General features: G+C 37.2%; 1 long non-coding RNA gene and 1 pseudogene across 1 annotated transcript; one reads left to right on the forward strand and one right to left on the reverse strand.

Annotated features, from left to right (window-relative positions):
* Positions 1 to 485: 485 nt before the first annotated feature.
* On the reverse strand, positions 486 to 1000 carry LOC104773312. Its single transcript, XR_765064.1, has 3 exons — positions 898 to 1000; positions 698 to 791; positions 486 to 521 (listed from the first exon to the last, which is right to left on the reverse strand). It is a non-coding gene; the product is annotated as an uncharacterized LOC104773312 (long non-coding RNA).
* Positions 1001 to 2087: 1087 nt separating this feature from the next.
* Positions 2088 to 3812, forward strand: LOC104773313 (annotated as a pseudogene).
* The last annotated feature ends 7433 nt before the right edge of the window (positions 3813 to 11245 follow it).

The following is an 11245-nucleotide window of genomic DNA, read 5'->3' on the forward strand; positions in this document are numbered from 1 at the left end:
AAATCGTTGCAACTTTCGTAGGAGTTCCTGAAACCATTTTTATTATAGAAATGCTACCCAACTGGTATTTCTTTATACAAAACTTGTTTACAATTATGTATTAACAGTCTTTCGCTCCATACGATAATCGTGAGACTTAATTTTGGCTTTGTTGTTGCTGCTTCTTTTACAAAAAATCGAGAGTTCAATTTGATGGAGATAGCTAGACTTGAGAAAGCATTACTTTATTGCCTTAACAATTGTTGTATTCATGGTTCTATTCCTGATTAAATCCTAGACTACCAGTTTGCTGCCACATGTTACAGCATTTTCTGTGGACTGTTTGTAATTTATCAACTTAGAATAAACTCTGGTGTTAAGAGAGATTTAGAAAGAACTTGGAGAGCAATACACAGAGAGAGAGCGAGAGAGAGAGATCTTGGATCTGGATTTGGCGATGGGTTACGGATGGGCGATATACGAAGGCACGGTGGTGATGGTGTCACAACTACTGGAATGCTGTTTAGTATAAAACTATTGAACTGGAAGAGGGAAAACGTTTATAGGGAAGAAATGTTAAGCATTTAAGCAAAATTAGTTTATCCTTATTTAAGGACTAAGTAATATATGGAACTAAGGGCAAACAGGATGAAACCATGAGATTAAAGGTTTCCCTCAAAGTGTCAGGCATTAAAAAATCGAAGATAAGGATTCATACTGCCGATAGTAACTGTGCTTTACGAAACCATGAGAGCTCTTCATTTCTAATTCCTTGAATTCGAGACTCGAAGCTCTTCTCCCATGCATAACATCTAACAAAGTTGGAGAATGCCAAGAGAATATATTATATGAAGAATAAATGGTTTAAGAATGTACCGTTCATAAAAGCTAAAAGAGAAGTAATTAAGATTATCATACTTTACAATATCCATAGATGCCAAAATCTCATTTATGATACTGACTCTTTTGTCAGTCCACTGGAGTCCTTCTTTAGTCAGTTCCCGCATTCTTCTTACAATCAGAGTCTATTTATCAAGAAACAGAATAGGCGGACTTGTATGTAAACAGATGCAATTACCACAACTTTTACAATTGAAAACTAGTCAAAAGCACATAACGAAGCTGGAACATGTAACGTGAGGAGACTAAAAGTTTTCCGTCATCATCCTTCGCCGTTGAAGCCATCGATTCCGCCGGAGAATGAAACTAACGTCGACTAAAGATCGAAGATAGATTCTTTTGTGTTTCTCCGACAACTGCAAAACAGAAGTGAAGATCTAATACGGATCCATTAATCTCAAAAGAGAAAAAGATCTCCGATTAATCCACCTCTGTTGACTAAAAACCAGTCGAAGCTTAAACATAAAAGTACAGCTAAAGGCAATAGTAATAAGCTGAGGAAAGAGCTTTGAATCTTCAACTGAAATTGCAAATCGCCTAATCTTTATCCGTAAACTTTAAACCCAAAGGATAGGTTGGAATTGAACCCTCATGAGCAGAGATGTCACTGTTACGCACCAACACACATATCCGATGAGATTTTAACTAAAAACAATCAACGGTCTAAACGAAACCGTGATAAAAAAACAAAAAAAAAAGCAAACCGACATGCCGGAGAAGAGAGAAGGCAAAAAACAGAAATAAACCGAACTACGTCGGGTTGAAACCTTAAGCTAGCCATCACTGCTGTATGAGCCGAAGATGCTAGACAAGAACCGACCATGCACTGCTGTGAAAGTCAGTCCATGTCGAGCAAAAGCCGGATACCACACCGGACGGCAAGCCAAACACCGTCGTTAAAGAAATTGGACGATGTTGGAAATGGAAGTCAGCCACCACTGTTAAAGAAACCAGATGATGCTGGATGAAAAGGCAAAAAAAGATTTGGACGGCAAATCAAACGGGAAAAGCTTCCTCTCTCTTTGAAAAATTTTGAGAGAGAGAAAAGAGAGAGAAACCTTCCCATGAGATCTGTTTAAGATATGTTTTTATTAAAACCAAAAAAAAGATATATGTTTTTATTGCTCTGCTTTTGGATGATTTCACTATTGAATATGAGACCAAGTAGGCCCATTTACTTAATTAAAAAAAAAAAAAAAACCCCAGGGATCAATACTAAGTAACTAACTGATTTATCGGTAAAAAAAAGACCAAAACGTAACATCCGGTTACCCGGAATGGGATCCATTGGAGTTGCGATTGAAATTAGAAAATTTGATTCCAGTGCTCATCGAGAATGGAGACGAAGGAGATAGAGAAGCTGTGCCAGAGGTGCAAACAAAGCTACTCAGATTCTTCAAACGACGCTTCCTCTTGCCGTTTTCACCCTTCCTTCTTTGTTTGTCGTCGCCACGATGACCAGAAAAGGTGGTTTCCTAAAATCTGCTTACAATCCTAAACAACAGCTTGATCCCCTACCCTATACAGATTTATGAAATGGGTTTTTGAAAGCAATCAAATTAGCATGTATTAATTTGTGTATCCAAGGTTCTGGATCTGTTAGCTAATTTAGTGGATTTTGGTCAATTCGTTGTAGCCAATAATGGTGAAGTGAGAGCTGATCATTATCTCAGTCAGTTTAATGGCTTTTTTTTGTTGCATCATTAGGGTCGAAAAGTGCATGTTTTTTTTTTCTTTTTCTTGAAACTAGCTCTTAAGCCTTCTTTGCAGATACTTAGCTACTTTTGTTGTATTTGCCTTACCCATTTAATAATACTCTTTAAATCAAGTTTGTTTACCAATTCCTGATCTGCTCTAGTAATATTAGTTCCAAGTTTAAATGAGATAGTCTGAGATTTTGGCATAATCATGAAGCTGTATAATGATTGTAATCTCTCTTAAACCTAGAATACTTCCAAGGACTGGAGGTTCCTAGTGGCTTACATTTTTTCTTGGGAAATCAAGATATTGTTTATCCTAAGGTTAACGGAACTAGTAAAGAGTGGGTGAAGATAAATCTTAGAGGATATTATCTGATTCTCTGATTCTCTGTTCCTTATTGATCTTTATTAGTCTGTTCTCTTCTCCTTGGTCTTTTGTTATTTACTTACATCCTCGGCTTTTGGTGTTCTCTGTTCCACATAGCAAAAGCTAATGAGCTCTTATTGTTATGTGCAGCAAATGAGTTTATTCCTGATGTTCATGCTTCTTAGTTTTTGCATTCATATTCTCGCTGGTTCCTGAGATTCGTTATTTCATGTCTATTGTATAAGGTGAACTAACTGATTATATATTCATTCACAACCGTCGCTCCTACGTGGAGAATCCGACTAGAGTATGATGCCATCTGTTTGATTACTTTTGTATTTTTTTACCAAGAGCTTTAGACAAACTTTTTTTTTTTTTTTTTTTTGAACTAAGAGCTTTAGACAAACTAAAACTTGTTTTTTGTCAAGAATAAAGGTATTATGAATTGAAACCAGAATATCCACCATATTGCAGCCAAGTTCTACGACTGTTGCGGAGCAGAGGATCCTAATGCACCAGGTTGTGTCACCAGTCCTCACATTTCATATGATGACTAATAAATATATAAATGAGCTCTCACGACCCTTTTTCTTTGAAACATTTTGTAAAAAATCTCACATTTCTTAGTGTTCTTGTAAAACAAAAGACTTAGCTTGTGATCTTGCTGCAGTTTTGCACATTGGCTACAGCGTAAACTGTTTTATTGCATCTTAGTTGGGTTTTGTGAATAGGGGTGTCTGAATTTTTTGACGTGAGAATTTTCGCTAGGGATTTGGACGATTACAGTCTATTTGGTTGTTCGTACACTAGTGGTCTTGTTATCAGTGAATGCTTGTAAAAGAGAGTGAAATTATGAATTGGTCTGATAGTTTTTTTTAAATCGATCAATCTGATCATTATTGTTTTTTTCAATGAATACATTTTCTTTAGTTAACACGGAGAATTAAAATCTAAATAAAACATATTTTAAAATATAAATATCTTGTCTTCTAAGGAAAATACCAAAATCATAAGACAAAAATATTCTACTTGGAAATATCAAACATAGAGGTAGTTTTGAACCTCTATTTGTCTCTTACTTTATGTATAACTTAATAAAAAAAAAAGGTAAATTACATAGAATAGAAACTGTTCATGTTTTTTATTCATCTTTTGGCAAAGTCAAACACAACTTTTATAGAATAGCCACAAGGTATTTTTTTAGACCAAAATATTCGTAACTAAACTAGATGATACAGTAATTATATATGGGTAGTTAGTTTTTTTCGTCAACTACAAAGAAAATATAAATAAAAAATATGAAATATTAGATAATATAAATTTATTATTATTTCTTCAACCTCTTTTGTTTTCACATTTTTTCTCTTTCTAGCGTTATAACTATTTTTTATTTTTGTCCTTTTAATTACAATTCATTTTTCTCTATTTTTTAAGACCCATTTTCATAACTTTTTTTTTTTATTTGAATCGTACCGTTAAAAATGATTCGTATATGTGTTAACATTAACATTTGCATGTGTTATGTGTACGTATATGGTAATAAATTATATACTTTTGTGTACGTAAATATTAAAATGATTTGTATACTTATGTGTACGTATATGGTAATAATTAGTACGTACATGGTAATAATTTGTGTACAAGATTGTATATATATATGAAATTACAAGGATGGAGTTTTTCTACAAAAAAAAACATATATAAGGAGGAAGTGTATATAATAGTACACAATGTCGTACATGTACCCTACATCACTATACTAAATACATATATACGATATACGCAACATTTTACACTAAACATATACTACTTAGTGCAATTTTACATTCTAAATTCAAATTTTATTTCAAACTTTTCTATCTCACATACATTTTTTCTTTTACATTCTTACACTTATGATTACAAATTGCAATTACATTTTCACATAGATTTCAACACTTATGATCAGTTCCTTCTTTGGCTTAGATCCCCTTCTAATGAACCAAAAATAAAACCCTTGAAGGTTATTGCGGCTCAAGCAGCGGTTTATACAATTTGCCATGAGAGAAATGCTTGCATTTTCACCGGCAATCGTACCCCAATTGCAGGTTTGAAGCTAACTAATGAAACATAAAAATATCAACAATGTCAACAACTACATTGACATTTGAAATCATGTCCTACAATACCTCACTAGTGGTCACAAGTTATTTTAATGTACGTACATATGAATGTGTACGTACATATGAACACACAAGTTGTTTACAAACAAAACATTCAAAACATGTACGTACACTAGTTATTTTAATGTAACATTCAAAATATGTACTTATGTGAGAAATGCGATGGCAATCATCATAAAACGAATTATGTCATTCAATCTTGTTTGAGACTAATTAGGGAGAGAAGTGAAACAATCACACATAAAGATATGTATAACTGAAGCAATAACACATTCTCTCACTGTATTCACACAATTACAAATAAACTCACTGTTGAACATGGTTATAGAGGTGTTAAACCCATCGTTGAACATAGTTATAGAGGTGTCAAAAATATAAGCTATGTATGTTGCAGTTTGGTGTACGTACATAACGTTCTTTTATTTAGTGTATGTTGCAGTTTGGTGTATGTAAATAACGTTCTTTTGCATAGTGTATGTCCACAAATCCGTTTTAATGAAGGACATTATTGTAATTTTGTAGTCATCTTCAACATATCTTTTTCTACAACCCTAGCTAATATTGTCGTTGTTGTTCACGAGAAATTTTCTCTTTTTCTTCTTCTCGTCAGAGTTCTACACACCCATACACATCAGAAATTTCCTCCCCTTCTTCTCACCAGAGTTCTACACATCAAAACTCACCGAAATTTTCCTCCACTTCTTCTTATCGCTGGAATTATACACACCCAAACTCATTAAATCTTGTAACACATCCAAACACGCCGGAATTATACACATAATAGTTTGGTGTACATAATATTTTGTTTAATGTACATAATAGTTTGGTGTACGTCCATTATGTTCATTTGTTTAATGTGTACGTCCATAAGTCTGTTTTTAATAGAGGATAAAATTGTATTTTTGCACTCTTCTTCAACATTGGTATCTTCTGCAACCCTAATATTGCAGCCATGTTCACAGCTCCTCTTGAACCTTGTTTTTCTTTACAGTTTAATGTAATTTACACCTAAACCTTGTAAATCTAACATATAGTAGCATATTTTAAATTCAAAAACTAAAATTTTTGAGTTTTTAATTTGTTTGGAAAAACCAATGAAGCAAATCATAATCATTTTTCTTTTCTTCTCCTCGCCGGAGTTCTACACAGCAAATCAAAATATTTCTCCTCCTCTTCTTCTTCTTCTTCTTGCTGGAGTGCTAAACACAATTTTGTTTCATCGGAATTTCTTACTATTATTCTCTCAGTTTCCTGTTTTTTATGCGAAGGAAGAAGAACCAAATACTTAAGATAACTTTCAATTATATTTTTATTTTTTAATTAACCGAACATGGCACCTTTGAGTAATGACACCAAACTATAATTTTCTAATTATAGGGTATTTTTGTCTTTTTTTTTAGGGTAGTTATTCTGTGAAAAGTGAAATTGACTTTGTCAATTCATGAGAGAAAATGTTTATTTGGTGTGATTTGTGAAAATTTATTATAAAAAAAACTTGTGGTTTTTACGAGAGTTTTAAATTAAAAAATACATGTCAAATTTTATTGATGTGAATATTTGGATTTTGACCGTAAGTCTTTTTGTAAGTTAAGAGTTTGATCTTATGCGTCTCATTTTACAACACAAGTTATATCATGTGACACCTTTTTAACTTGCTATTTCACTTTACGACACCCATATTTTCTTTTTACATCGGGTAAATAGTGTTGTTCTAGTTTCAAAAAGAACACCATATAGTACTTTGTCTTAGAATAGGGACATAATATTCAATATTGTTCTAGTTTCATCAATCATCATGATATATCATGGTTTTTACGGTTTTTAACGATGATATAAAAAGTGTTTTAGTGTCTTTTCGATGTATTTTTAGGTTTTTTTATGAATTCTAACAGTTTTTCTAAGATTTTGGCACAAATAGAACAAAGTGAAGTAATTTGGAACGTTTTGGAGCATTGAACAAAAGGAAATCAACTTGAAGACAATAAAAAGTGATGGTGTCGATTGACATCACCTTTGGTGTCAATCAACACCCCGTTTAACCGACACAACAAGGCCTAAGTTTAAAGATTTAAAAAGTGGCCCCAAAGTTTTCCTAATTGCAACATTAGTCCATGGATCGTTACTTACCAATCTCTATTGACTATGACTCTCGGATTCTCAACCACGACTCTTTGGAAACTCGTCTAACACTCGATGGAAACTTGTCTAACACTCGATGGAAACTCGTCTAACACTCGGATTCTCGACCACGATTCTTAGGAAACTCGTCTAACGTACTGCTACCGTAGCTTCTAATGTATCACTACTGTAGCCGCTAATGTACCACGTACTGCTCTCGGACCGCCGCATGTACCATATGTGTAGCGGGTCCGCTGGTCTGGTCCTGATATTCGTGGTACCACCCACGATTTCCGGAGGCGTTCATTACATTTATATTGCCGATGACTTTTGAGATTCTAGTATTAATTTACAATTTTTTTATGTAAATGGTTTTCTTGCAAAAAAAATATTTGAAGGGTTTTTTTTGCACAAAACCCTAAAGTTAATGATACATATTTTTAGGGAGCGAGTTACACTGTAAACGAAGATATACAATCAACAGATTATTTCAATTTCTTGTGGTATTTCCACAACTGTGAATCTGCTTATCAAAGTCCACTACTGTTTCCTTGTAGATAGTAGGGATATGTTGTCGTTCATCACACAACAGCAGTACACCAGCTTTTACAATCAGAAAATAAACATGAAGAATTGAAGATTAATGAGTGCCCCGTTGTTTTTTTTTTAAATTAATGAATAATAAATAATAATAATAAATACACTACAGCTAGTGGTCTCATACCCACTAGTCACCTAACCACAAACACATCCAACAGCGGAAATAACAGATATCAATACCAATAAATAATCCAATCATAATCCAATAACCGATATTAATTGCAAATCATAAACTAATGATCCAAACATCATAAACCAGAGAACCAGCAATCCTAAACAATATTCTAGGACTCAACTCTAGCAAACTAACATAAGCCAGACAACCAAGCGAACCACTAGAACATCCTCCTCTTAATTGCCTTGATTCCACGATCACACTTTGCCTGTACCTGCACCACAAACGCAAATTGCAATGCATGAGTATTTTATAAACAATCAATAAGGCAATCCTCCCATCTACTGGGCTATACACACAAGCAATAGAGTCATCTCTAACCATCAATAAACAATCAACAATCAACAATAACAAACCAGGACTCAGCATCGACCGACACCAACATGCATTGACTCACCCCAGTTGGAGGTTGTGTCGACCGACGCAAGATCTGAATCGACCGATGCAAGGTTAACTTGCATCGATCGATGCTTCCATTGCATCGACCGACGCATGCTCGACATAGCACAAAAACCCTTGATTTTACGCGCCGTCCTTGCATCTGCATCGACCGACGCACAGTGTGCATCCAATCGTCCCAAATACCAATCTAACAAGCCTAACAATACAAAACAAGCAAATCAGAGATTTCTCCAGCTTAGATAAGCCATGGTCATACACTTGCCTTTGCCAAGAAGATTTTGAACCTTAAACACGCAGGAAAACACTTCTAGAAGCCTCCTACAACGTCCTAAATCTCATATCTCAGCAGGAAAGCAACCAATCCACAGAAAAATCACCAAGAACACTAAGAACGCTCTTTCCCCTTTTCCTTTGCCCAAAACGCAGCGTTTCACTTAAACTCGTCCGCAAAAAACACCCTTGCATCGGTCGTATGTTGGTTCACGAATGTTACAATTCTCCCCCACCAATTTATATTCATCCTCGAATCTCGATCAACCCTCAGCCAAGGACTCCCGTGCTACCGTCTCCACGGCCTGCACTCCTCTGACCGACATACGAAAGGTCACCTCTAGGCGATAGACTCACGCTCTAGGCATTATTTGCTCTCGACATTTGGACTCTCCTTTTTACTCACAGGCCTAAACCTTGAGTTTTTTATTGGCTCCTCATCAGACCAAAGCCTGCATGCCATAATATTGGCNGGTCTGCTCCTCCACACCATCACAGTCCCAAAGGACTCTCATCAAATGAATCTTCTTCTTCCGAAGTTCCTTGATCCTCCTNCTCCTCATCGGGTCTAAGCTCGCATGTCATAATGTATATAAGGGAGTCCAATACTCGTCTCTCGGGTTGCCACCCTACAGCGCGCCCCCGGATTGTCATCCGAAGTCGANAGTGGAGACACTTCCGCAACATAGACACATGGAAAACTTTATGGAATGCACNCTACAAAGTCTTAGAATATGATGGTACTAGGAGAACCTAAGTTCCCCAAGAGTCGAGAGCAAACAATTCTGAACACGTCTAAGTCCTTTCTGTGGCTCGCGTAAGACAACCCGATGCCCTACAAACCACATATCCCCTCACTGGGATACCTCATGACCACACCAAGATCATCCCACTGCCCAACGGGCTGCCACAAAGGCCAAACACATGTCCTAAACAGGACCACCACCAAGGCCAAACAAATGTCCTAAACATGACCGCCACCAAGGCCAAACAAATGTCCTAAAAAAGGACCGCCACCAAGGCCAAATAAATGTCCTAAAAAGGACCGCCACCAAGGCCACTCGTCCCGAAGGACCATCACAAAGACCATATGTCCCGGAGGACCGCTTTAACAGGCACTCTGGCTAAATAGCCCGCCACAAAGGCCACACTGTGGTTAAACAGCCTGCCACAAAGGCCACACTGTGGCTAAACAGCCTGCCACAAAGGCCACACGAGCCCTCTCCAAGGGTCTCCGCCACTAAAAATGGACAAATTCTAACTCACATAAAACTTTCCATTATTTGCACTTTCCACTTCTGGAAACTTTCCACTTATAGAAACTTCTCAAACAGAAACCTTTCCTCCAACACACTGCCTCGCGGAAAATTTGTACCCAAACACCACCTCATCTTGNGAGCATAACAGTGTACGGCATGACCTCCCATACAAAGCCTCATAAGGAGCCATGCCAATATTCGCCTGGTAACTATTGTTGTAAGCAAACTCTACCNATTTGCACTTTCCACTTCTGGAAACTTTCCACTTATAGAAACTTCTCAAACAGAAACCTTTCCTCCAACACACTGCCTCGCGGAAAATTTGTACCCAAACACCACCTCATCTTGTTACTTAGTCGCAAAACCAACCATCCCAAGCGACCAAGTAAACAAGAGAGATGGGCTGGAGTACTCCATTCCCGCTCCAGCCACGGATTACAGATAGGACCAGGCTAGGCAAGCTCAAGTTGCGGCTTGCTTCTCATACCACTTCTTAAACCTTGCCTTCATCTTCGCCTCAGGCTCCTAGGTCTGCTCCTCCACACCATCACAGTCCCAAAGGACTCTCATCAAATGAATNATTGTTGTAAGCAAACTCTACCAAGCTCAAATGATCTACCCAATGGCCACCCCAATCCAGCACACACATCCTCAACAAATCCTCCAACATCTGGATCGTCCTCTCTGACTGTCCATCTGTCTAGGGATGATAAGTTGTACTCATATGCACCTTAGTGCCCATCTCTGCCTAAAATGCCCTCCAGAACACCGAAGTGAACTTGGAATCCCTATCAGACACTATGCTCGATGGCACCCCATACAACATGACTATCTCTTTCACATACTTCTTAGCCAAGACCGCTGCTCCATCAGTCTTCTTAATGGCCAGAAAATGTGCCGACTTAGTCAACCGGTCCACAATGACCAAAATAGCATCATACGTCCTGGACACTGGCAAACCCACCATGAAGTCCATAGTAATCATATCCCACTTCCACTCTGGAATGGGAAGACTCTTCAGCTACCACCTGGTACCTAATGCTCAGCCTTCACTAGCTGACACACATCGCACCTCGCAACCCAACTAGCTATGTGATAGTACCTCTTGAGATCTCGGTACATCTTAGTCGCTCCCGGATGAATAGAGAACATGCTAGCATGAGCCTCTCTCAGAATCTCCTGCCTCAACTCCTCATCCTTGGGTACACAGATCCGCCCATGCACCAGAATAGTACCATTAGCCAAAACCTGATACTCTGAGTCAACATCCTTTGAGGCATTCACCAGCCCCAAATCCGACTCCTGAGCCAACC

Source organism: Camelina sativa, unplaced genomic scaffold (genome assembly GCF_000633955.1).
Source record: "Camelina sativa cultivar DH55 unplaced genomic scaffold, Cs unpScaffold00512, whole genome shotgun sequence".
Lineage (NCBI taxonomy): Eukaryota > Viridiplantae > Streptophyta > Magnoliopsida > Brassicales > Brassicaceae > Camelina > Camelina sativa.